Source organism: Helianthus annuus, chromosome 7, assembly GCF_002127325.2.
Source record: "Helianthus annuus cultivar XRQ/B chromosome 7, HanXRQr2.0-SUNRISE, whole genome shotgun sequence".
NCBI classification, from domain to species: Eukaryota; Viridiplantae; Streptophyta; class Magnoliopsida; order Asterales; family Asteraceae; genus Helianthus; species Helianthus annuus.
The window spans coordinates 5,963,174-5,989,477 of record NC_035439.2 but is presented as its reverse complement, the minus strand read 5'-3'; positions in this window follow the sequence as shown (position 1 = coordinate 5,989,477).

Here is a 26,304-nt window from a genome sequence, read left to right as displayed (position 1 = left end):
TAATAATACTCACAAAAACATTGAAACAAAAAGTGAGGGCATGTGATTTTTGGTCTTGCATACAAAAAGGAAACAGAAGCATGCACATCGTTCAGGAGTTGTGGCTTACGGCATAACATGGGGTTTCGGTTGGTTTGCACATCAAAACTTGGGCTGGGCCTTATCATCGATAACTAGCAGCCACCAGGAGTAATTATTGAGCAATCATTATAAGTTTTCAACTCTCAAATCAATCTATGATCATCACGAATTGGGCCATCATTCAAGACTTTTGGGCTCGCAAAAGAGCTCACCTTCATACGATTTTTGGACAGCAATACAATATTCTTTTGGGCTCTTATAGTCGGCCCAACAAGATCATCATCCATCATCAAGTTTTTTTGTGGCAGCCGTAGGATATAATTTTTGGGGGATCATCAATACATTATGATCGAATAGGAGGTAGCCGTCTCTCAACTTCATCACTCAACACCATCGACCATATCAAGCTTTTGAAGATTTGTCACACATCATGAGCGGCTAGCCTTGTCGGATTCACCCCGGTGTAGGTAGTTGTATTTTCTAGGGTTTATGCATTTGTTCTTTGATTCGACTTTGTGACAACTTGTATTGATTTTTGAAACCATTGACAATAGTTTACATTTGTTTCGTATTCGTAAATTGTCGAACAATGTTAAAAGTTATGACTTTGCGAAATGGTTATGTGTAGTTATGCGTTGTCGTGGTTAGGATTTACTTGTGTTGATTACAAAGTGCATTCTTGTCTGTTCTTCGGGACGTTGATAGTTATTGGCACCTAAGTCACGGTACACTAAATCCGCTAATCGTATGCAATTGAGTTGAATTAAAACATGTACGAACCCTAGGACTTATAATTACCGAAACCGGGTGTAATCCGTATTCTTAATTCCTGTTTTCAATTAAGTAGTTTAGTTTACAAGTTTAGTTAATAAATCATTGTTTTAGATAACATCAATTTGTCGGTTCATTCCGATTTATTTTAAAAACCAAACAAATAAATAAAAATAGCAATCTTCATAATCACCTTGTACATCATTTGTAAATAGTCTAACTAATCGAACGAGTCGTGCAAATACTAACCACCTGCTCTTCGTGGATTCGATACCCGACTTACCCTAGCTACCTAGGTTTAATTGGGTTTTTGACTGATTGGGACGACACGGTCACGTCACCCTTCAGCAATCTGCTTTTGATCCTGCTTTGATGATTGATCACTGTTTTGATGATAAACGGCTTTGTTATAGTAATAATCATGGAATGGATTGACATGATCAGCTACCTCCCGGTTGACACACTCTCTTTTGAAATGACCTTTTTGCTTACATCGAAAGCATGTAACCTTTGACTTTTCAAATCCCAGCTTTGTGTTTGAACCTTCAAGACATTGCCTGCCTGTGATCTCCATAAACCGTTGCGCTCTTCTAATGCCACTAGCTAAACACCATCTAATATCGATAAGTTCCATCTTCTCTGGGTCTATCTGGTCATAATCCTCTTTTGTCATTTCAGGATTTCCGATTCTCCCCGCCACCAAACTCTCATATGACTCCAGAATAGATGCTAAGAAACTCATCTGTTGTTTAGCAGCATTGATACTCATTGTTGGAGAATTTTTCAGCTTTAAAGCAATGTTACAATAAATCTCATCAGGTTCTACTGCATTTGATGCTGATGACGAAGAATGATAACCTGGGTCATAGCTTGATGAACTCTTCTATGAATCCTTCGTATTTTCAACACTAAAAGCTGTACCAGGCTTAGACGATTGATTTGATGAAGGCAACCCTCCTCTATAGTAAAGGCTCACATTCTGCTGGTAAGTAGAGTTGCTCATTTTGTTCTGTTTTTGCAACTCGAGCTCATGACTCTCAATCTTTTCTATCAAAGTATCCAAAGTAATCTCATCGAACAATACATCATTTTTCAATATGAAAACAAATGTTTGCCACTATTTTGTTCTGTTTTTGCAACTCGAGCTTATGACTCTCAATCTTTTCTATCAAAGTATCCAACGTAATCTCATCGAATAATATATCATTTTTCAATATGAAAACAAATGTTTGCCACTCATCTGGAGGTGGCCACGCTTTTAAGCGTATCATTTTCTTTTACAAAATCATTTCAACACTTCTTTTAAATCAACCAATCAATTTCCAACACATTAAACAAGTTTCAATACTTCAAACTTGTAGACTAGTATGTAAAATCGCATAATTACATGAACTTGTAATTTTTCTAAAACTATTGTGTAGATCTCGTTATATTTAGTGGATCTATGTATATGATAGTTTAGTCTTGTAAAAACCCCGTTTTTGGAACAAATCACTCTTTACAACTTCCCGACAATTTTTATAAAAATTGTTATTTTGTCGGATCTTTCGTTTCACAAGTGTTTATACACTTGTAGTTTATAAAAAAAATCATCTTTGTTAGCATGTTATCCAACTTATATAAAACATGATTTTCTCGACACCCGGTTCTACGAATATACCACTTGTACATACGTAGATCGGCTCGTTTTAAATACTATTTTACAAGTCAAAATACTTTTACACAAGTTCATGTTTCCCGTGTGGTGGAGTTTCACCTTTTAACCCTTGTACAAAAGAAACAAGTGTATGTCAAGATTCGGGATCTTAACAAAGTCGGGTTAAACGATGATAAGAGCCACCACATCGTAGATCGGGTCTCTACAACCAACATATTCGAATACTACGACTTTTACACGCGTTATATGCTTTTAACCAACAATATTCGAGTTTTAGTAGACTTTTTAGATTCAAAAGATGGGTTTCCGACTTTTAACCGTTAAAAATCCTTTTAACCACTTTAGATACGATCAAGAACAAGTTTTAAATGTTATACCTCTAGCTCGGGGCTAGGGAAGATCTTTGGCGAAAATGGCGTGGATAAAAGCAAATGAACGTGGTCCTTCAACTTTCGCTTGCTTCATGCTTCCTCGTACGTGATCCCCGATACTTGTATGAGCTTGGAATGGCAAGACAAGAACCGAAAATATGATGGATGGGGGTGGGTGGTCACGGCCGAGAGGAGAGGAGGGCAAGAGAGAGAGCAAGGTGTTGGTTGGAAAGTGTGAGAAGTCTTGTGTGTGGTGGAGGGTTTTTATAGAAAAATCATGCTCCTTCGTCCAACGGTTTCAAGCTTTCTAGATATCCACGAAATCTAATAAAATATTAAAAAGTTGTACCCTTAGTTACAAAGGGACCAAACCGGCCCAAAGGGGGGGGGGGTACCCGGTTGGATCTTGATCGTTCAGTTAGTGCTCAGTTACATAAAGTAGGTTACTTTTAGTGGTTAACCCCGTTAGTTGTTTAACGCGTTATAATGCGGGTGTTAGGGTAATCAGGGACCCTAACTGGCTCAGAAAAAGGCTAACAGTATTTCTGGCAATATTTTTATGTTCCGGGTATAGTCCGGTTGTTCGGTTGGATAGTAATCCGTTAAAGTGCTTAAGTAATCCTTTAAGCGTTGTAAATAATATTTTTAGCGACACAATTTATTCTGCAAAGTGTCAGGAATAATTCCTCATGTTTTGGCACTTTATTAGTTAGCTAGAAGCTAGTATGTTGATAAAAGTGCTGTGTTTTGTGCTTAGAGTACGTTTTAGGCACATCCAATCTCTGTATCTTATTCCTAGAGACGCAATTATACAACCCTTGTATCCCTACACACACTATGGGTGCAGTAAAATATTTCTGGCTCATACAGGCCTTTAGAGGCAGTGTTTGCCTGATGCTGGCTATATCAGCATGTTCAATAGGTTATCCGTTCAAATGCTACTGTGCTACTGTGCATCATGTTTGTCACTAGAGTTCAGTAAATAAGTAATGTAGTGACGGAAAAATCAAAGTATGATGCAGATATGTACAAGTATCAACAATCAAGTAGCTTTCTATCAGAAATCTCAGTTAAGCACAGTAATTAGGCAACAATTAATAGTTAATTAAGTCGTACGGATACCTGGTTTAGTGAGGGTTGTCACATTCTCCCCCCGTTAAATAAATTTCGTCCCGAAATTTTAAATTCTGCTTGTAGAAGCAGGGTTCTCAGGAAATAAGTGGGGGTATTTCTCTTGCATTCGGTCTTCACGCTCCCAGGTGAACTCAGGACCATGTCTAGCATTCCAGCGAACTTTGACGAGCTTGACACTGCTCCGGCGGGTCTTGTTTATTTTCCAATCCGTGACCTCGACGGGTTCTTCAACGAAGTGGAGCGTGTCATCAATATGAATTTCGTCGGTAGGAATGGCAACGTTAACTTGAGTTGGACTCCTCTTCAGATTGGATACATGAAATGTATCGTGAACGTTATTCAGTTCGGCAGGCAGATCCAACTTGTATGCTACGGTCCCAATTCTTTCTAAAACCTTGAAAGGACCAATGTAGCGCGGATTCAACTTCCCACGCTTCCCAAAGCGTGCCACACCCTTCCAGGGTGATACCTTCAACAAAACCATATCCCCAACCTCAAACTCCTGAGGTTTCCTTTTCAGATCTGCGTAGGTCTTCTGATGGTCACGAGCCGCACTAATGCGATCTCGGATTTGCGCAATCTTATCTGTAGTTTCCTGAACTACATTGGGACCTACCAATTGTCTATCACCTGCGTCAGACCAACAGAGCGGCGACCTGCACTTGCGCCCATATAACGCTTCGAATGGCGCGGCACCAATACTGGTGTGGTAGCTGTTGTTGTATGAAAATTCAACCAGGGGTAAATGCTTATCCCAGCTACCGCCTAAATCCATCACACATGCTCTCAGCATGTCCTCCAACGTCTGAATTGTCCGCTCACTTTGGCCGTCGGTCTGCGGGTGGAAAGCTGTGCTCATATTCAGCTTTGAGCCAAAAGCTTCCTGGAAGGATTGCCATATCCTCGATACGAACCTCCCATCTCTATCAGAAATAATCGAGAGAGGTACTCCATGGCGTGTAACAATCTCTCTCATGTAGATTTCAGCCAATTTGCTTGTATGATCCTTCTCGCGGATAGGCAAGAAGTGTGCTGACTTCGTTAAGCGATCCACTATCACCCAGATAGTGTCATGGCCTCTTGGCGTCCTTGGCAACTTCGTAATAAAATCCATGGAGATTTCTTCCCACTTCCACTGGGGAATTTTCGGTTGCTGCAGAAGTCCTGAAGGCTTCTGGTATTCCGCCTTAACTTTGGCGCAAGTTAAGCATTTGCTCACGTAAATAGCAACATCGCCCTTCATCCTAGGCCACCAGTAGTAATCTTTAAGATCCTGGTACATCTTATCCGCTCCAGGGTGGATAGAGTACCGCGACTTGTGAGCTTCATCAAAAATAATCTCTCTTAAACCACCAAACAGAGGAACCCAAATCCTTTTCTCAAAACACAACGTTCCTTCCCTGTTTGGCACCAATATCTTCTCCATCCCACGGAGATATTCTTCCTCAAGGTTTCCCTCCTTGAGAGCTTCCTTCTGTGCTGCGCGAACGCGCGAGGAAAGGTCGGTTTGAATTATCATTTCCATAGCCCTAACCCTTATGGGCTTGATTCTCTCTTTACGACTTAGGGCATCAGCGACCACATTCGCCTTCCCTGGATGATACTTGATCTCGCAGTCGTAATCGTTCAACAACTCGACCCATCGCCTTTGCCTCATGTTCAACTCCTTCTGATTGAATATATGCTGGAGGCTCTTGTGATCTGTGAAGATTGTGCACTTTGTACCGTAAAGGTAGTGTCTCCAGATCTTCAAAGCAAAAACCACTGCGCCTAGCTCCAAATCATGAGTGGTATAGTTCTTTTCGTGCACTTTCAGTTGGCGTGATGCGTAGGCGATAACCTTTTGACGTTGCATCAACACACAACCCAATCCTTGACGCGATGCGTCGCAGTATACCACGAAATTGTCAGTGCCTTCTGGTAGAGCTAAGATTGGCGCGTTGCAAAGCTTATCCTTCAATGTCTGAAACGCTTCATCCTGTTTGATTCTCCAATCAAACTTCTTATCCTTTTGCGTGAGGAGCGTTAACGGTTGAGCGATCTTAGAAAAGTTCTCGATGAACCTTCGATAATAGCCAGCCAAACCCAAGAATTGCCGAATCTCGGTTGGCGTTTTCGGCGTTTCCCAATCTTTGATCGCCTCGATCTTGGTCGGGTCCACATGAATCCCACCTTCATTTACCACATGTCCAAGAAATTGGACTTCTCTTAGCCAAAACTCGCACTTAGAGAATTTGGCGTACAATTGTTCCTTCTTTAGTAGCTCCAGAATAGCTCTAAGATGCTGCTCGTGCTCAGCCTTTGTCTTCGAATAAATCAAAATGTCATCGATGAATACGATCACGAACTTATCCAAGTACGGCTTACAAACTCGGTTCATCAAATCCATGAACACTGCAGGTGCGTTTGTCAAACCAAACGGCATCACGAGAAACTCGTAGTGCCCATATCGAGTTCTGAAGGCTGTCTTCGGGATACTCTCCTCCTGTATCCGTAGCTGATGGTATCCAGATCGAAGATCGATCTTTGAATAGAAGCTTGAACCTTGAAGCTGGTCGAACAGATCATCGATTCTTGGCAGGGGATACCTATTCTTGATTGTCAGCTTGTTCAACTCTCTGTAGTCGATATACATACGGAAACTACCGTCCTTCTTCTTCACAAACAAAACTGGAGCTCCCCAAGGCGAGAAGCTTGGTCGGATAAAACCCTTGTCTAACAACTCTTGAAGTTGTGTCGACAGTTCTTGCATCTCAGACGGAGCGAGTCTATAAGGTGCCTTAGCCACAGGCGCAGCGCCTGGAACTAAGTCGATGCGAAACTCCACTTGCCTTTGAGGTGGCAAGCCAGGCAAGTCTTCTGGAAAGACTTCTGGGTATTCCCTCACGATAGGGATGTCTTCGATCTTTGGCTCAGCAGCCTTCTTATCCACAATGTGTGCTAGAAAAGCAACACATCCTTTCCTCAAACACTTCCTTGCTTTCAGGCAGCTAATCATCCTTAACGGCGTCTCACGCTTCTCCCCATGAACAACAATGGTCTCACCCTCATCGGTCGGGATACGAATAATCTTCTCGTGACAAACTATCTCTGCCTTGTTACTTGATAACCAATCCATCCCTACTACCACGTCGAAGCTTCCCAACTGGACTGGTAGTAGATCGAGAGCAAACTCACGCTCTCCCAGCTCGATTACGCAACCTCGAATCACCTCGTTAGCTTCTACTAACTTCCCGTTCGCTAATTCGATCGAGTAAGGAATATCTAACTTACTGGCGGCTAAACCAAGCATGTTCTTAAATTCTAACGATACGAAGCTATAATCGGCACCAGTATCAAACAAAACGGATGCATAGCGTTGGTTTACAGGGAACGTACCAGTGACAACATTGGGATCCTGGCGTGCTTCCCTGGCTTCCATGTTAAAAACTCTTCCGCGTGCCTGGTTTAATTCTGGGCAATTCTTCTTGAAATGCCCTTGATCTCCACAATTGAAACATCCGGGTCTCTGCCCGTGTCCACCATTATTTCCAGCTTGATGGTTTCCCTGGTTCCGATTCATGGCGCCCGCTTGGTTAGCATTATTGGCACGGTTCCCATCACCTCCTTGGTTTCCTTATGGGCGGTTACCAGCACCACCACGGTTGTTCCTATTCCCATTTCCTCCTTGGCCTCCCCGGCCAGCATTAGCCCAACAGAAATCCTTCGTATGACCAGTCTTCCCACATGATTCACAAACTCTCAGGCTGCAACGACCAGAGTGATGTTTTTGGCATGAGTTGCACTTGGGATGTGCACCCATGTATCCCTTCCCTTTCTTTCTACCACCAGCCGTATCTTGTGCTGGCGCATTCGATTCTCCCTTCTTAACCACCATCCCGGTGCTTTGCTTGAAACTCGAAAACTTTCGCTTACTACCACCAGATGACTCCACATGAGTCTCCTTCTTCTTGGGCTCAATCTCATCAAACTTGTTCAACCGAATTGCCTCTTCGGTGAGAGCCACACTCAGATCAATGGCTTCTGTGATGGTTGCAGGTTTGGAAGAAGTCACCATGCTGATTATCTGAGGAGCCAATCCCCAGATGAAGCGTTCAATCCTTTTGAACTCCGGTGTAACCATGTAGGGTACCACGTGCGTCAAATCGTGGAACCTCTGAACATACTCAGCTATCTTGGGACCTTCCATCTTCAGGTGCCAGAATTCGGTCTCTAACCTCTGGATTTCAGCGCGAGAACAGTACTTCTTGCGCATAAGTTCTTTCAATTCAGTCCACGTCAGTGCGTAAGCTGCGGCTTCGCCAAGGGTCTGGACCTGTAGATTCCACCAGGATAGGGCTCCATCCACAAATAGCCCTGAGATGTAGGTGACTTGTTGATCTAGCGCACATTTGCTCATGCGAAGTACGGACTCGGTTTTCTCAGCCCAGCGGACGAAAGCAACAGCACCACCTGTGCCGTCGAAGTTTATGGGCTTACAGTCCAAGAATTGTTTGTAGGTGCACCCTGCACGTACATTACATCATAGGAACGGCATTAGCATCTGCTAAAGGAATCCATTTAGGCCATGGTATGTCTTAATGACTTAGGGTTACCATGAGGAGGATTTTGGTTGCCGTTAATGTTCGAGCTACTTCCGCTTGGTCCTCCTTGCGAGGCAGCATATTGAGCAATGGTGGCAGCAATAACTTGCTGTAGTTCTTCAGGAGTAGTGGGCATCGGCTGCGGTTGACGTCTTGGTGCCATCTTCTAAAGATGCGTACGTCGATTAGGCCATAATAAACATACGTATATAGTAGTAGTAATATCATATAACATCTCATGTTATCAATATATCACACACAACATCCCATGTCCCAACATCCCATGTTGCAAATATCATACATACAACATCCCATGTCCCAACATCCCATGTTGCAAATATCATACATACAACATCCCATGTCCCAACATCCCATGTTGCAAGTATCATACATACAACATCCCATGTCACAAAACATAAATAAGCAATCAAGTGAATCAGATGTGGTGAGAATACGGCGATTGTTATATATATCGGGACCATAATGTGGTAAGGGTATCAGTACGTCACTGTATCATACAATCACAAATCAAATAGGGGCTACATCACCCCTGTCAAAAACAATATCACATCAGTGTCACATACATCCAGTACATCAACAATATCAACAAAAATCAGTATCGTCAGATGGTCTCCAAAAGGCTGTGCAGTCACAATCGCGGTCGTCTCACCATCGTCTACCACTATGGCACCAATGAGCCCTATGCGGATGGGGGTGGAGGAGGGGGAAAGTGAGTGTAGAGCAAGCGGCGTAAGTGAAGCCAATCCTCCTCCATCGCCTGCTGAGTGCGAATAACAGAAGCGATCTGCTGCTCCAAAGTCAAAAGTCGGGCAGCATAGTCAGGAGGTAATGATCGAAAAGGCTGAAAAGATGAAGATGTCTGACCATGATATGGACCTAGTGATAACTGAGCCCTCTCGAGCTCCTGGAGTCGCTGTGTATGGGAATCATGCTGATGGACAAAGGACATCAAGACGTCCTCTATGGTATGTCCCATATGGAATGGATGATATGGATCAGTGGGTGGCATCGGTGAGGAAGATGACCAAAGCAGTGGCGTGCTGGTGGGATCGAATGGTGCTACATGAACAGAAGATGGAACAGGTGTCATCTGAGGTACGAAAGGCATAGGCATCGGTATGTGCCCAAAAGGGTGGGCTGAAGAGCCCTCTCCAGGCCCTGTTGGAGGTACAAACGGTGGGATCTGAAATGAAAAATCAGCATGATGTGCAGCAGTGTGATGTGGGGGAAACGGTGGAACATCCTCGTCAGCCGGTATCCAACCGTGCTGAGCCTCCTCATCGGGTGGATCCATATGCTCTGCAAATAGAGCGTGCTCAGGCTCAATGGGTACAGGATCAAAAGGAGCAATGACAGGATCAACATGATCAATATGATGGTCAACAGGGACGTCAGCAATCAAAGGTGGGTCAACAAAAGGATCAACAGCATGATCAGCAACTAACAAAGGGACATCATCAACAGGAAGATCGCCAACTGGCGGGTCAGCCAAAACGGGCTCAACGGGAACGTCAGCATGTACCAAGTCATGCTCATGTACAGGATCGAGAGCAGCTGCCTGCTCTGGGGCCACGGCAGGCTCCGGGTCGTCAAAAGCCATGTCAAAATCAAACTCTGGATCAAAGGGATCGACGGGATTAACAGGGTCCTCCATATGCTGGTCCATAGGAATATACTCAATGTCGCGGTCAGGATCAAATCCTGGAGGAAAAACGGGATCGGAATCCTCAATATCGTCGTGCTCAAACACAAAGCTCGGAATGGGGGCGGCAGAAGATGCCTGGTCGGGGTCCGAGTCATGAACAAAATGCTGCGTGCTCACCTCGTGAGACGATACAGATGCCACAGACTCAAAAGAGTCTGGGACTGGTGAGTGGACGGGCGAGTCTCCAGCTGGGGCACCAGCGATCATCAAGAGACCGCCAACGGGTAAAGGGGCTGCATCAGGAACCTCGTCCTCAAAAGGCTCGTCCTCGTAGAGATCAATGTCGCCGTCAGCCTCGGCGTCTGGTAATAACTCGTGTGCTGGGTATGAAGCAAGAGGAATCGGAGCTGGAATCACAACAAGGGGAAGATACTCAGCAGGATCGCCATCAATAGGCTCATAGGCACCCTCGGGTAAAGCGAAGGGCAAGGAGTCATCAGTATGCTCATCAGCGCCGTCGGGTAGAGCGAACGGCTGGAAGTCATCATCATCCGTGCTCGTGTAGTCTGAGGTATGCACCTCATGCTCCGATGACACAATGTCATCCGACCCTATGGGTAGAGGTCCAGTGGTATCTGAGTCTCCGGTGCCTGATGTATCCATGTGTCTGTAACACAATCACAAGTATGCACAAATAATCAGTAAATCAGGTAACATAAGTTACCAAATAATAATCACATAATCCTCCTAGTCCCACTAGCCTCCCAGCCTCCCAGACTGTCCTTCCTAGTCCCACTAGCCAACTTTCCCAGCCTCCCAGACTGACTCCCTAGTCCCACTAGCAAATTCTCCCAGCCTCCCAGACTGACTCCCTAGTCCCACTAGCAAATTCTCCCAGCCTCCCAGACTGACTCCCTAGTCCCACTAGACAACTACCTCGATCCATTAGATCGAGCCTCGGCCTCCCAGACCGAGCCTCAGTCTCCCAGACCGAGCCTCAGCCTCCCAGACTGAGCCTAAAAATAATAAATAAAATATGCTCAACATTTGTTTATGAAAACGTTTTGGATCTGGACTTAAATGGTATGCAGAAAAATGTTTTCGTGAGAGCCCTAGTGATCATAGTCTAGACTCGAGAAGGAATCCTAGTTCGCTATGATCAGAGCTCTGATACCAAGCTGTCATACCCTGGCTTTGCGGAAGCGTGGTTAATTTGGTGTGACTTCTTAATACCATAGCTTAATCATAACAAGCTATATGAATTAAAAATATGCAAGATCATCCATTGATAATAAAAATATTAAACATTGTCTTAACGGGCTAACACCCAACAACCATAACTTGTCTAAACATTACAAATGCAAACTTAAAGTAAACATGGTTCAGGGACTGTGACTTGTCCAGGAAAGAGTCACAAGCCTCGAACCCTGGATGACCTCGGGCCTAATGCAGCGGAAAACAAGCCATACCGCGCCAGATCGCTAATTTCCTGAAATACATGTAAGTTGAAAAATCAACAATAATGTTGAGCGAGTTCATGCGAAAGTGCGTAAACAAACCTTTATCTTTATCAAAAACCTGGTATGTAGCAAATAAGGAAAAAGAGATCACCAATGGTTTACAAGGCCATTGATATGTGTGAAGTGCAAGTAGGGATGACTCAAACCTAGCGGATTTATGCGTCGGGCACTAAGTCACCCCGAGGTCCGTTATGCTGGACCTGGGGCTGGGCTCGCTACACCCAGATAGATCTACCGCTCCTGTCCCTCGGTCCTACTACGAGGATTAATGGCCTCAAGTTGTGCCTACCCACTCACATGATCTAAGTAGTAAACCTCCTTACGCTAACCATACCATGTATAAACATATTCATAATCATAGTAACATGATTTCACCCCCGCAGTTTATAAAACTGAAAACAGTTAAGAGAAAAGGGGGGACATGAACTCACAGTGAGTGCGTCACAATACCAAGTAATCCAAATATCCAACTGCTGCGCAACGACCTACATGTGCTAATTCTATTAGACGGATGGCCGTGCCTTAGCTTTATAGTTTAATTTTTCGGGAAACGGTTAGACAACCGTTCCGTGTATATACTTGGTAGTAAATCTCCTTCCCAAGGATGGGGGAAATTAATACATGCGTGTTTATAATATTAAGTCTCACTTAATATATTTTATTTCTCATTCCAAAATATAATTATTTTTCTCAAAAAAATAATATATTTTCTCTTCGTGTAAAACTTTCCAAAATAATATGTTGACAACATACGCATTTATGAATATTTCCGAATAAGGCGTAAGTTACGTTTTGGCGGTTAAGTGGTAATAGTAATTACCATTGTAACTTATATGTTTGTCGTATAAGCGTTTGTATTATTTTGGGTTCGACAAAGTTAGTAAATATTATTTTTACTCTAAAAATAACATTTATACATTTTCACGAAATAATCATAAACAGTGTTGTGGAAAAATATATTTATCGAATAAATATTTATCACGTTTAGTTTTTTGTGAAAATCCCACCTCCGAATATTTGTGATAAAGTCATGGCGAAATATATATTTGAAAATAGGTCAAAAGTAGTCTAACACTTGTAAATAATTCTAAGTGTTAGATTTTAGAAAATTTCGCCAGAGTTTCCCCTGTAACTGGAGGTGGCCACGCTTTTAAGCGTATCATTTTCTTTTACAAAATCATTTCAACACTTCTTTTAAATCAACCAATCAATTTCCAACACATTAAACAAGTTTCAATACTTCAAACTTGTAGACTAGTATGTAAAATCGCATAATTACATGAACTTGTAATTTTTCTAAAACTATTGTGTAGATCTCGTTATATTTAGTGGATCTATGTATATGATAGTTTAGTCTTGTAAAAACCCCGTTTTTGGAACAAATCACTCTTTACAACTTCCTGACAATTTTTATAAAAATTGTTATTTTGTCGGATCTTTCGTTTCACAAGTGTTTATACACTTGTAGTTTATAAAAAAAATCATCTTTGTTAGCATGTTATCCAACTTATATAAAACATGATTTTCTCGACACCCGGTTCTACGAATATACCACTTGTACATACGTAGATCGGCTCGTTTTAAATACTATTTTACAAGTCAAAATACTTTTACACAAGTTCATGTTTCCCGTGTGGTGGAGTTTCACCTTTTAACCCTTGTACAAAAGAAACAAGTGTATGTCAAGATTCGGGATCTTAACAAAGTCGGGTTAAACGATGATAAGAGCCACCACATCGTAGATCGGGTCTCTACAACCAACATATTCGAATACTACGACTTTTACACGCGTTATATGCTTTTAACCAACAATATTCGAGTTTTAGTAGACTTTTTAGATTCAAAAGATGGGTTTCCGACTTTTAACCGTTAAAAATCCTTTTAACCACTTTAGATACGATCAAGAACAAGTTTTAAATGTTATACCTCTAGCTCGGGGCTAGGGAAGATCTTTGGCGAAAATGGCGTGGATAAAAGCAAATGAACGTGGTCCTTCAACTTCCGCTTGCTTCAAGCTTCCTCGTACGTGATCCCCGATACTTGTATGAGCTTGGAATGGCAAGACAATAACCGAAAATATGATGGATGGGGGTGGGTGGTCACGGCCGAGAGGAGAGGAGGGCAAGAGAGAGAGCAAGGTGTTGGTTGGAAAGTGTGAGAAGTCTTGTGTGTGGTGGAGGGTTTTTATAGAAAAATCATGCTCCTTCGTCCAACGGTTTCAAGCTTTCTAGATATCCACGAAATCTAATAAAATATTAAAAAGTTGTACCCTTAGTTAGGGACCAAACCGGCCCAAAGGGGGGGGTACCCGGTTGGATCTTGATCGTTCAGTTAGTGCTCAGTTACATAAAGTAGGTTACTTTTAGTGGTTAACCCCGTTAGTTGTTTAACGCGTTATAATGCGGGTGTTAGGGTAATCAGGGACCCTAACTGGCTCAGAAAAAGGCTAACAGTATTTCTGGCAATATTTTTATGTTCCGGGTATAGTCCGGTTGTTCGGTTGGATAGTAATCCGTTAAAGTGCTTAAGTAATCCTTTAAGCGTTGTAAATAATATTTTTAGCGACACAATTTATTCTACAAAGTGTCAGGAATAATTCCTCATGTTTTGGCACTTTATTAGTTAGCTAGAAGCTAGTATGTTGATAAAAGTGCTGTGTTTTGTGCTTAGAGTACGTTTTAGGCACATCCAATCTCTGTATCTTATTCCTAGAGACGCAATTATACAACCCTTGTATCCCTACACACACTATGGGTGCAGTAAAATATTTCTGGCTCATACAGGCCTTTAGAGGCAGTGTTTGCCTGATGCTGGCTATATCAGCATGTTCAATAGGTTATCCGTTCAAATGCTACTGTGCTACTGTGCATCATGTTTGTCACTAGAGTTCAGTAAATAAGTAATGTAGTGACGGAAAAATCAAAGTATGATGCAGATATGTACAAGTATCAACAATCAAGTAGCTTTCTATCAGAAATCTCAGTTAAGCACAGTAATTAGGCAACAATTAATAGTTAATTAAGTCGTACGGATACCTGGTTTAGTGAGGGTTGTCACATCATCTGCACGTGGTAAGGCTTCGATAACTTTGTCAATAATTTCTTCCCGAGTTTTTGTTATCCCAAACCTATCAAGTTCAATTTTTAAATGACAAAATCTCTCAATCATTTACCTCACTGTTTCACCTTTTATACTATCAAACAAATCAAATTCCTTTTTAAGCAATGAAATTTTATTCTTTTTAATTTGCTTTCCTCCCTCAGCTTTTACTCTCAACGCTTCTCAGACCGACTTTGAAGAACCATTATGATTAAGAAGTGCAAAAATATCATCTCTGATCGATTGTTAAATTAACGGAATCATCCTTTGTTCATGAGAAAATACTTTTCTGTCTTCAGTTTCTAAATCTCCAAGTTCCAGTTCTTCACCTTTATCATTTTTCGGCCTTTTACACCCGAATTCCATACATAACCAACTTTCATGAGCATATGCTTTTGCCCAGTTAAGAAATCTTTCTTTCCACCAAGTATAATCTTCAATGTTATCAAGTTTTGGTGGTTTAGAATGAGTTTCGTAAAAGTTTTCATGTTTTATATTATCATTTATAGCTTTAGAAATAATTTTTGGTGCAACAGTTGGTGTCTCATTTGAATCGGAAGTGAATGCTTTGTAAAATGTGTTATAGAATTCTTCAGCCATGATTACCTGCAAAAGTCAAAGAAGGTCAAACACATTTGAAAATAATCTAAACGCTTCATACGTCCAGATGGTCGTTGTCCGGATGAACTGGTCTGGATGGACTTTGGTCCGGATGAGGTTTGGTCCAAATGGACTTTTGGTCCGGGTGAGCTTTTGGTCAGGATGAATAATTAATAAGTCTATATGTCCGGATAGATAAGTCTATCCGTCCGGATGGACAATGACGTTAGCAAACTCAGTTCCGAAGTTCATGATTTATACTGATTTTAGTATGATATTGTTTGAATTTTGATTTGAAACTTTGTAGGTTTGTTCAAAAACGTTTTTCTCACAACATATTCAAAATTCAGCCAATTTTAACCATGGAAATGTTGTAGATCTGAGATTTAAGTCCAAAATGAAATGTAGAAGATGAGTAGAAGAAGATTTAAGAAGAATATGATGATTTTGGCTCTGAATCTGATGAGAAACTTGAATCTTCGTGTCTTCAATCCATGCAATCAAACACCTGCTCTGATACCACTTGTGAATTCAGGATCTGGCCGTTGTGAAAATAATCTAAACACTTGTGCAATCAAACACCATCTAAACACTTGATACGTCTAAATGGTTGTTATCCGGATGAACTGGTCTGGATGGACTTTGGTCCGGATGAGGTTTGGTCCGAATGGACTTTTGGTCTGGATGAGCTTTTGGTCCAGATGAATAATTAATAAGTCTATACGTCCGGAAAGATAAGTCTATCCGTCCGGATGGACAATGACGTTAGCAAACTCAGTTCCGAAGTTCATGATTTTTACTGATTTGAGTATGATATTGTTTGAATTTTGATTGAAACTTTGTAGGATTGTTCAAAAACGTTTGTCTAACAACATATTCAAAATTCAGCCAATTTTAAGTCCAAAATGAAATGTAGAAGATGAGTAAAAGAAGATGTAAGAAGAAGATGATGATTTTGGCTCTGAGTCTGATGAAGAAACTTGAATCTTCGTGTATTCAATCTGTGCAATTAATCACCTGCTCTGATACCACTTGTGAATTCAGGATCTGGATCGATTCCTCTAACCGTTGAATGCGTACAAACACGTGAAATGTGCGGAATCCAATCACATGTGTGGATAGAGCACGAAGACGTAATTATACACTGATTTCAATTGATAATCTGACAAGTACAATACTGAGAAATCAAACGGGCAGAGCTTTGCCTCAAAGTTTGAAAAGTTACAAATGACATGACCTTACTCTCCTATTTATAGGCGGCCTCCATTCGGATGGCTATACTCAATGGATATGCTCCATCCAGACGGATGGGCCTCCATCCGGACGGATGGATTCTAACAATTAACATCCGGATGAACCTGGTTCTACATCCGTCCATATGGACCTAAAGTCCATCCATTCGGATGAGCCTTAATGCATATCAACTTTATCTTTTGTTCAGTTCAGCACTGGTCTTGCATCATCTGATTCAGCTATGATACGTGATTAACGTAAGCGATAGACATATGTACTCACAGGTGCTGAGACATTTCTCTTTATAGGATTCTTTTGGCGCGTAGTTTAGGCGGGATATTATTATAATAGTAAATGCAATAAATAAAGTATCCAGTTTTGCTCAGCTTTACCTGTTAAGTCTATAACACGTCCCATCTTTCAAGCTTGGCGTTTATATTTTATGGCGTATTATGTTTTATGGCGTTTTGTAGGCGAAGACGTTAACTAAAACATAGAAAAAACTACGCGGTAATAAAATCGGCATTTTGTATTTAGTTGGCGTTTTATATTTAATGGCGTTCTTATGTAAGAAAGGATGTTTACCCTTTTACCCTTAATGAAGCACGTTCAAGTAATAAAATTGATGTTATTTACGAAAACGCCACCGCGCCAATCTAGTCAATAGATTGTTTTGATCTGATGATCCATAAGTGTTCTCATCGTTCTCACACTTCTCATCGTTCTCACACTTTTCACCGTTTTCCTTAAGCCACATGTCCATTGTTACATATGCACAGAAGGGTATTATGGGAACAATTTTTGTGTGTATAGAAGAATGGCTGACACTTTTTTAAATGCCTGACACTTTTTTCCATTAAATAGGTGAACTCATCCACTCCTATCTCATCCACTTTTTCATTAAATGGCTGACAATTTTTGTGTGTACATCACTTTTGCATTAAATAGGTGAACTCATCCACTCCTATCTCATCAAGTCCTTTTTTCCATTTTCAAGAGACGTGTTCTCTTTATTCATTTCCTCTCTCTCTCTCTCTCTCTATCTCTCTCTCTCTCTCTCTTATTCCTAAACCAAAGCTCATGCTTTTTCACCTTAATTTCTTCTTTAGATCTAATAGCATTTTATCAAATACCATGATTGTACTAACAAAATCTCAACAAAATGGTGTCAAGGTGGTCAGTGGTGATGTGTGTAAAATACAACATATAAATCACATCAATTAAGGCATAAAACTAACCCTTTTTAAGTACTAATGTTGGAAAAAGAGTGTTTTTGTCTTTCTTTTGTATTTTCAGGATGAAATGAGCTCAAATTCATAAAAGAAGCAAAAAGACAACTAATTCTAGCATAAATACAAGAAAAGGAATAAAAGTAGACTGCCTGGACCCTCAACGGCATCCTCCAAGGCAAAGAAGAGAAAGCAGAAGTCTGAACACGCCCCGTGCTCAGCCAGCACGGGGCCGTGCCCAAGAAGCAGCATAAAAGACAAACTTATAGAAGCTTCCATTGCCCACCACGGGGCCGTGTCCAGCGGGCACGGGGGCGTGGAGAAAGTACAGCAGGCGCATTAATTGTAATTGCGAATTACAATTAATGAGGAGAGAGAGTGTCAGACGGGCACGGGGGCGTGTCCAGCAGACACGGGGCCGTGCCCAGCCTTCTGTTCAGCCTATAAATAGGGGTGCTTGGTTTCATTCCATCTCATCCCTTGGCACACCACCTCTCTCACACTTCATCCACCACCCACCACCACCATAACACCATCATCCACCACCATCATCCATTGTCCATCGTAGAGTGTGTGAGTCGTCTCGGGATCCAAGATTGATCGTAAGAGTTCTTGACAATCAAGGCCATGTTTGTCTAAGTCTCTTACATCACTTGGTGAAGACAAGTGTTTAGTATAATACTTTTTATTTTTTAATCTTTTGCACTTTTTATTTGGTTTTGTATTAATGACTTTAATAATTAGTTGCTTATGTTGAAGGTGATGTTTCCTTATCGTTTGTCCGTGGTGTCTTGGCATTATTTTACTGTCTATATAAAATAAAAGATTTTCACCATTCATATCTCCATGGTCTATATGGAGGTATGTTGGCTACTTGGTCGGGGGTTAAGGGAACGGTTTGGTAAGGGTCTTGCCCTTGTTCAGCGTTTAGAGGTCCTGCAAGGGACCTGGGTCAAATTTAGTAGGATCTCCTTCAATGCCCATAGGTATTGGATGGCGGGGATCCAAACTCTTTGACCCCCTCATAAGTTAACTAATATTAATACTATAACCCGGCTATTTAGGACTGTATCCCTGCTGACTCAGACTACTTAGCCGAGGGTAACGTCACCGCCGAAAGCGGGGCCTACCACAATTTGCTTTAATAACTTAATTCATTATCTTTCAATAATCCGACCCTTTAGGATTGTATCCTTGCTGACTCAAACTACTGGGTTGAGGGTAACGTCGCCTTCAAAAGAGGGGCCTACTACAATAACTAAGATAATCTCTTAAACAAGTGCAAAAGTGCGAAAATAATAAAAGGTTATACTAATACACGTGTCGGATCCAAGTGATTCATCTTGTCTATCTGTTTTTATTTTATTTTTCAGCATTTAGTTAGTTTTTATTTTCTGAGTTAAAAACATTTTTCTCACTTTTTGATTTGATTAGACGTTGAGGATAAACCGGTATTAAAAGCTCGTGTGTCCTTGGACGACCTCGGTATCTTACCAACACTATACTACGTCCACGATGGGTGCACTTGCCCATATGTGTGTTTAGTGTTAGTAAATATTGTGTTTTATAAATTTAAAACTTGGCTAAAAGTGTAAAAGGGGCTTAAATATACATCAAAAATATAACACACTTCACGCACATCAAGTTTTTGGCGTCGTTGCCGGGGACACAAGGATTTTAAGAAAGCTTAAAATCAACGGCCTAATCAGTTTTTCAAAACCTTTTTAAAACGCGCGCACATTTTTCTGCATTTTAGTTTAGTTTGCATTTACAGTAGCCTGAACACGGGGCCGTGCTCGCTGAACACGCCCCCGTGCTACATATTTTTAGTTAGATACCCAGATACAGAGTCTGAACACGGGGCCGTGCTCACTGAACACGCCCCCGTGCTCAACGTGACCAGTAACTTTAATTAAAACGCCCAGATACAGACCCTAAACACGGGGCCGTGTTCACCAGACACGGGGCCGTGTCCAGCTTCTGTTTCCGTCTTTATTTTTGTTTTCTGGTCCCGAGACTCAGTTGTGGTCTGTTGAGTGATTCTTATGGATCAATACTCAGGAGGTTACAACTACACCTATGATGAGGATGATTATAGGGGTAATTATTGCACTAATTGTCGTAACGCACGCTCAGTTCAATATAATAACTCATATCAACCATCCAATTCATACAACTATTATGAGGAGCCCAGGTACGAGCCATCAACTTCATACACATCCTATGAAGACCAAAGGTATGAACCTCCTCCCTCATACTCATATTTTGATGAACCAAGGCATGAGCCTTCATACTCATACTTTGAAGACTCAAGATATGAGCCACCACCTTCATACTCTTACTATGAGGAACCATGGCGTGAACAACCCACCTCATATGAGTACTATGAAGAACAAAGTTTCGACCCTTATCCATCATATACTTACAATGAAGAACAATGGTGTGAACCATCTACTTCATATGAGTATTATGAGGAGCCAAGGATCGAACAACCGGATTTAAGCTTTGAGGATCCAAATTCTTTTTCTCTCACCGAAGTGACCAATAGGATATTAGAACACATTAAAACTATCGAACGTTACATGAAAGAATCTCGCGCAAGGGAAGAGGAATCCCGCGCAAGAGAAGAATTGAATAGTAATAATAACGTAGAGATAGTTGAAAATGTAAAAATGGAAGAACAAGAAAGTGAAAAACCGACACATGAGTTAAACAATGAAAAAGGTGAGTCCGATAATGTTAAAATTCATGAAGAGTCTAATTTTGAAGAAATTAATCTCTTACCACCTACTTTCGAAAATCATTGTTTAATAACCCCTCATGCCAAGTTTTTAAAAGAGTTAAACACTAGTGCTAAAATCAAAGAAATAGTGAGTGTTAAGTTAACTAATGATCAAACTTCGCTAATAAAAGAAGACCCTTTTGAAATTAACATTACACCGGTTCCATGTTTCTTTCAAAATTCATTTATTAGTAATATCACTATTGATAAAGATCTTTGTGTTAACATAATGCCTAACTACATTTTTGAAAAATTAAGTATTAGTGATTTTACTCCACTTCAAATTTCCATTTTTCTATCCGATCGAAAAGTGATAAAATCAATCGGTGTAGTTGAAGATGTTTTGGTTCACACAAATCAATTGGTAATCCCAACCGACTTCGTCATCCTTGATGACGCCCCCTAGTCTTGGGAAAACCTTTTGTACAAACTCATAAAGCATTGAAAAACCGGAAATTCAACAATCTACCTTTTCAGTTAGGGGCATTCAAAAGGAGCATAGATCTTGAGCGTTCAATGAAATATCCTTTTGGCAATAATGACCCCCTAATTGAAGATGAAGCTGAACCACCCGATACAACTAACGAAGAAGACCACTTTGTCGAGGAAGAGATAGCCATAGAACAAACCTTTAAGGTTCTTAATATAGATGAGCCACAAAATAAGGTGTCTTCTAAAGACCCACCCATTGAGCTCAAAGAACTTCCTAAAGGTTTGGAATATGCTTTTCTAGGCAAAAATGGTAGTTTACCTGTAATTATTTCATCTAAATTAAGTAACGTAGAAAAAGAGAAATTAGTTAACCTACTTAAAAAACACAAAAACGCGATCGCTTGGAAGCTTGTAGATATTAAAGGAATAAGCCCTTCCATGTGCATGCACAAAATTTTAATGAATGATGACTACAAAACAGTAATTCAACCACAACGAAGAGTGAATCCCAATGTTCAAGAAGTGGTTAAAAATGAAGTCATCAAGCTGCTTGATGCCGGACTAATCTACCCTATCTCCGATAGTCCGTGGGTAAGTCCCGTTCAAGTAGTCCCGAAGAAAGGAGGTATGACGGTAATAACTAATGAGAAAAATGAATTAATACCAACGAGAACCGTCACGGGATGGAGAGTTTGTATAGATTATAGGCGATTAAATGAAGCAACAAGGAAAGACCACTTTCCTTTACCCTTCATTGATCAAATGTTAGAACGACTGTCCGGTCATAAATTTTATTGTTTCTTAGATGGTTTTTCAGGTTATTTTCAAATACCGATAGCACCAGAAGACCAAGAGAAAACAACTTTCACATGTCCCTACGGAACTTTCGCATATCGACGCATGCCATTCGGTCTATGTAATGCGCCTGCAACATTCCAACGTTGTATGGTGGCCATTTTCCATGATATGATAGAAAAGACAATGGAAGTCTTCATGGACGACTTTTCCATCTTTGGAGACTCATATGACCAATGCCTCGATAATCTTGAACGAATGCTATCCCGATGTGAGGAAACCAACCTCGCCCTTAACTGGGAAAAATGCCATTTCATGGTAACAGAGGGAATAGTACTCGGTCACAAAATCTCAAGCGAAGGAATGGAAGTTGATCGAGCAAAAATAGAAACTATTTCTCGATTACCTCCTCCATCGTCCGTAAGAGCAATCACAAGTTTCCTAGGGAATGCCGGATTTTATAGAAGGTTTATCAAGGACTTTTCAAAAATTTCAAGGCCTCTAACAAAATTACTTGAAAAAGATGCACCCTTCATCTTTGACAAGGAATGCAATCAAGCATTTCAACCCTCAAGGAAATGCTAGTCAATGCACCTATCATGATAGCACCAGATTGGAAATTTCCTTTCGAAATCATGTGTGATGCAAGTGACTTTGCTGTTGGAGCAGTCTTGGGACAAAGAAAAGAAAAGCATTTCCACCCAATCTATTATGCTAGTAAAACTCTTAATGATGCACAAGAAAATTATACAACTACAGAAAAAGAATTACTAGCAGTGGTGTTCGCTTTTGATAAATTTCGTTCTTATCTTGTTCTTTCTAAAACTGTAGTCTATACAGACCATGCAGCCATCAGGTACCTCTTCAAGAAACAAGACGCAAAACCCCGTTTGATCAGATGGATTCTACTCCTCCAAGAATTCGACATCGAAATCAAGGACAAAAGAGGAGCAGAAAACACTGCTGCAGATCATCTCTCACGCTTAGAAGACCCAGCTTTGGAAACGACCAGAGACGAGCAAATCAACGAGAAATTTCCCACAGAATCCTTGGAAATGATGGAGAGTAGACAAGAGCCATGGTATGCCGACTACGCTAATTTCCTAGCTAGCGGTATAGTCACCAAGGGATGGCCACATCATCAAAGAAAGAAATTCTTTGCTGATGTAAAGCATTACTTTTGGGAAGACCCCTATCTTTTCAAAATGTGTGCCGACCAGCTCATCCGAAGGTGTGTCCATGGTAATGAAGCACGAAGAATTCTCCGTCATTGTCATGAAGGTCCATACGGAGGACATCATGGTGCCGCAAGTACCGCACGAAAGGTATTTGATTCAGGATTTTACTGGCCAACCATTTACAAGGATGCACAAAACCTTGTAAAGACATGTGATGCCTGCCAGAGATCAGGTAATATTTCTTCCAAACACGAAATGCCTCAAAATGGCATTCTCGTTTGTGAAATCTTTGATGTGTGGGGGCTCGATTTCATGGGACCTTTCCCGCCTTCAAAGGGAAACAAATATATACTTGTGGCAGTCGATTACTTGTCTAAATGGGTGGAGGCAGAGGCTCTTCCAACAAATGATGGAAGAGTAGTGGTAAAATTTCTAAAAAGGCTTTGATAAGTGATAGAGGTACCCATTTTTGCAATCATCAACTCGAAAAAATATTAACAAGGTATGGGGTCTATCACCGGGTCTCAACAGCGTATCACCCTCAAACAAATGGGCAAGCCGAAGTGACTAATCGAGGTTTAAAACGAATACTTGAAAAAACCGTAGGAATAAATAAAAAAGAATGGGCCAACAAATTAGACGATGCTTTATGGGCTTTTCGAACTGCTTATAAAACCACTATAGGCACAACCCCATATAAGCTTGTCTATGGAAAAAGTTGTCACTTGCCAGTAGAAATAGCTCACAAAGCCTACTGGGCAATAAAAACTGTGAACTTAGATTTAGAAACTGCCGGTAAAAATCGATTTTGTCAAATAAATGAATTAGACGAGCTAAGGAATTATGCATATTCTAACTCCGAAATTTATAAGGAAAGAATGAAAAATTTACATGATAAATATATTAAGTCTAATGAATTTCGGGTAGGAGATCAGGTTCTATTGTTTAATTCACGACTTCGATTATTTCCTGGCAAGCTAAAATCTAGGTGGTCAGGACCTTTTTCCGTCACCCATGTTTTTCCGTATGGTGCAGTAGAAATTAAAACTCGAAATGGGATACCATTTAAAGTCAATGGCCAACGGCTAAAACTCTACCGAGGATCCATTGAGGATGAGGAAGAGGAGATCTCACTTCAAACGGTTAACGAATAAACTCATACCCGACATGTTACGAACAGGTAAGTGTACGTTTAAAATCGGTAAGTCTTCTAACCATTTTCGGAAAAAGGGGCATGCACACGAGCACAAAATATATATATATATATATATATATATATAATTTTCAAAAACCTTGCTCGGCACGAGGCCGTGTCCGCTGGACACGGGGCCGTGTCGAGGCAACTGTCAGGATAAAACCCTCTTTTCACAACAGTTACCTCATTCCACACGCCCCGTTTCGCCGAAAACGCTCTGGTTCCAGGCGATTTTCCGCAGATTTCCGACGTCACTACCATGTTTAACAACATCAAGGTATGATTCTATCATCTTTAGTAGTTAGATTAGTTACTTGCATGTAGTTAAAACATCAAAAATTGGGGAAAAATCTAGGGTTCTTCGTGTTCATCCGGATCGGACTTCAAATTTTTGATGAAATCTGTTAGTATTAGTTTAGATTAGTGTAGTAGAAAGTAAATAAACATGTATTGTTGATAGATTCGTTCGATTTCCCACTAAAACCCCAAACCCTTGTTTTTTAACCGAAAAACACGAAATTGGAAGGGTAAACGGTTTGTTTTGGGAAAAACGACATTTAGGGTTTCATTTTCGGGGGAAACCGCTACTATTGGGCTAAAAATTTTCAGGTTTTCGAAACCGGGACGAAAAATGAAGTTTTTGGGTTACAGACGCCTGGACACGGGGCCGTGTCCGCTGAACACAGGGCCGTGTCCAGCCCACTGTTTGCAGTTTCACCCCAAATATCTTTGTTTCGTACTAACTTTTGGTGTATTCTTTCAGATGTCAAAGTTCACAAGGTTCAACGCAAGCGAACTCGATGCTAGGGCACGGTATGAGACACTCCAAACAAGACCCGAGGAGTACCCTAGGCGGGCATGTACCGACTTGTTAACCATGGTGAATCAACTTGACCGATTCAACAACATCGTGACAGGGCCACTAGCAGTTGCATTGAACACTCGGCTTCGGTCGGTTCATCAATGCACCATGGAGTTCTACAGTACTTTCAATTTCACCTCGAGGTGTGACCCGTTTGACAATGAAGGGGTTGCATTTCGGTGTGGCGGGACAAGGTACTCGATCTCCATGGCACAGTTTGGAGCTATAATAGGACTGTACGGGGAAGAAGAATCGGGGAATGAGGAGAATACCGGGGGATTACGAGACTTGGATGCAACTGAACGTCAAGCCGCATGGGCTCAGATCGGTGAAGGAATCTACAACCCTAGCAGCACCAAGAGTACCAAACTGAGGGACCCGCTTTACCGCTACATTCACAGGCTCCTCACCTACTCGCTGAACCAGCGTCACGACAGTAGTGGCGTTGTAGGGTTAAAAGATTTGGTTGTCCTTCACTGCATCCACAACCAGAAGCCTCTCGATGTTCCATATCTCTTGTTACGAAACATGCACCTCAATCGCCTTGCTCACGCTCCTACGCCTATCTTCTTCGGGGGATGGGTGTACCGTCTTTTCAAGCATTTCACGAGAATCCCAAGGTCCTTTGAAAGGAGTCCATGGTCGGGACGAGTTGACTACCACATTTGCCGAGCCATGAACTTACTTTATGAGGCGGAAGACGGGACGGTGAGCTTCCAAAGGACACAAGGCTATGCATGGAACCCACAAGAGGCCCTAGTTCTCCACGCACCACCTCCCCACTACCAGTACCAACCCCATGGCGATCCGGGTCAATCCTCCTCACAAGGAGGCGGTTTTCCTAACTTTCAAAGCTTACATGATCTCTTGCAGGAAAACCTCATGTGTACCAGGAACACCTACAACCTCGCCAACAACACATACCACCGGGCTGGAGCTATTGAGCGCAACATCAACGATATACAAGATGATATCGATAGCATCCGGGAGTACATGGCAGGGCATGGGGATGGAGGTGATGATAGCGGTGAAGACATGGACGTTTGAAGGAACAAGGGGCAGGTTGGTGATGAGCCCACAGGTTTAAGTACCCTTCTCAATCGAACAATTTACGGC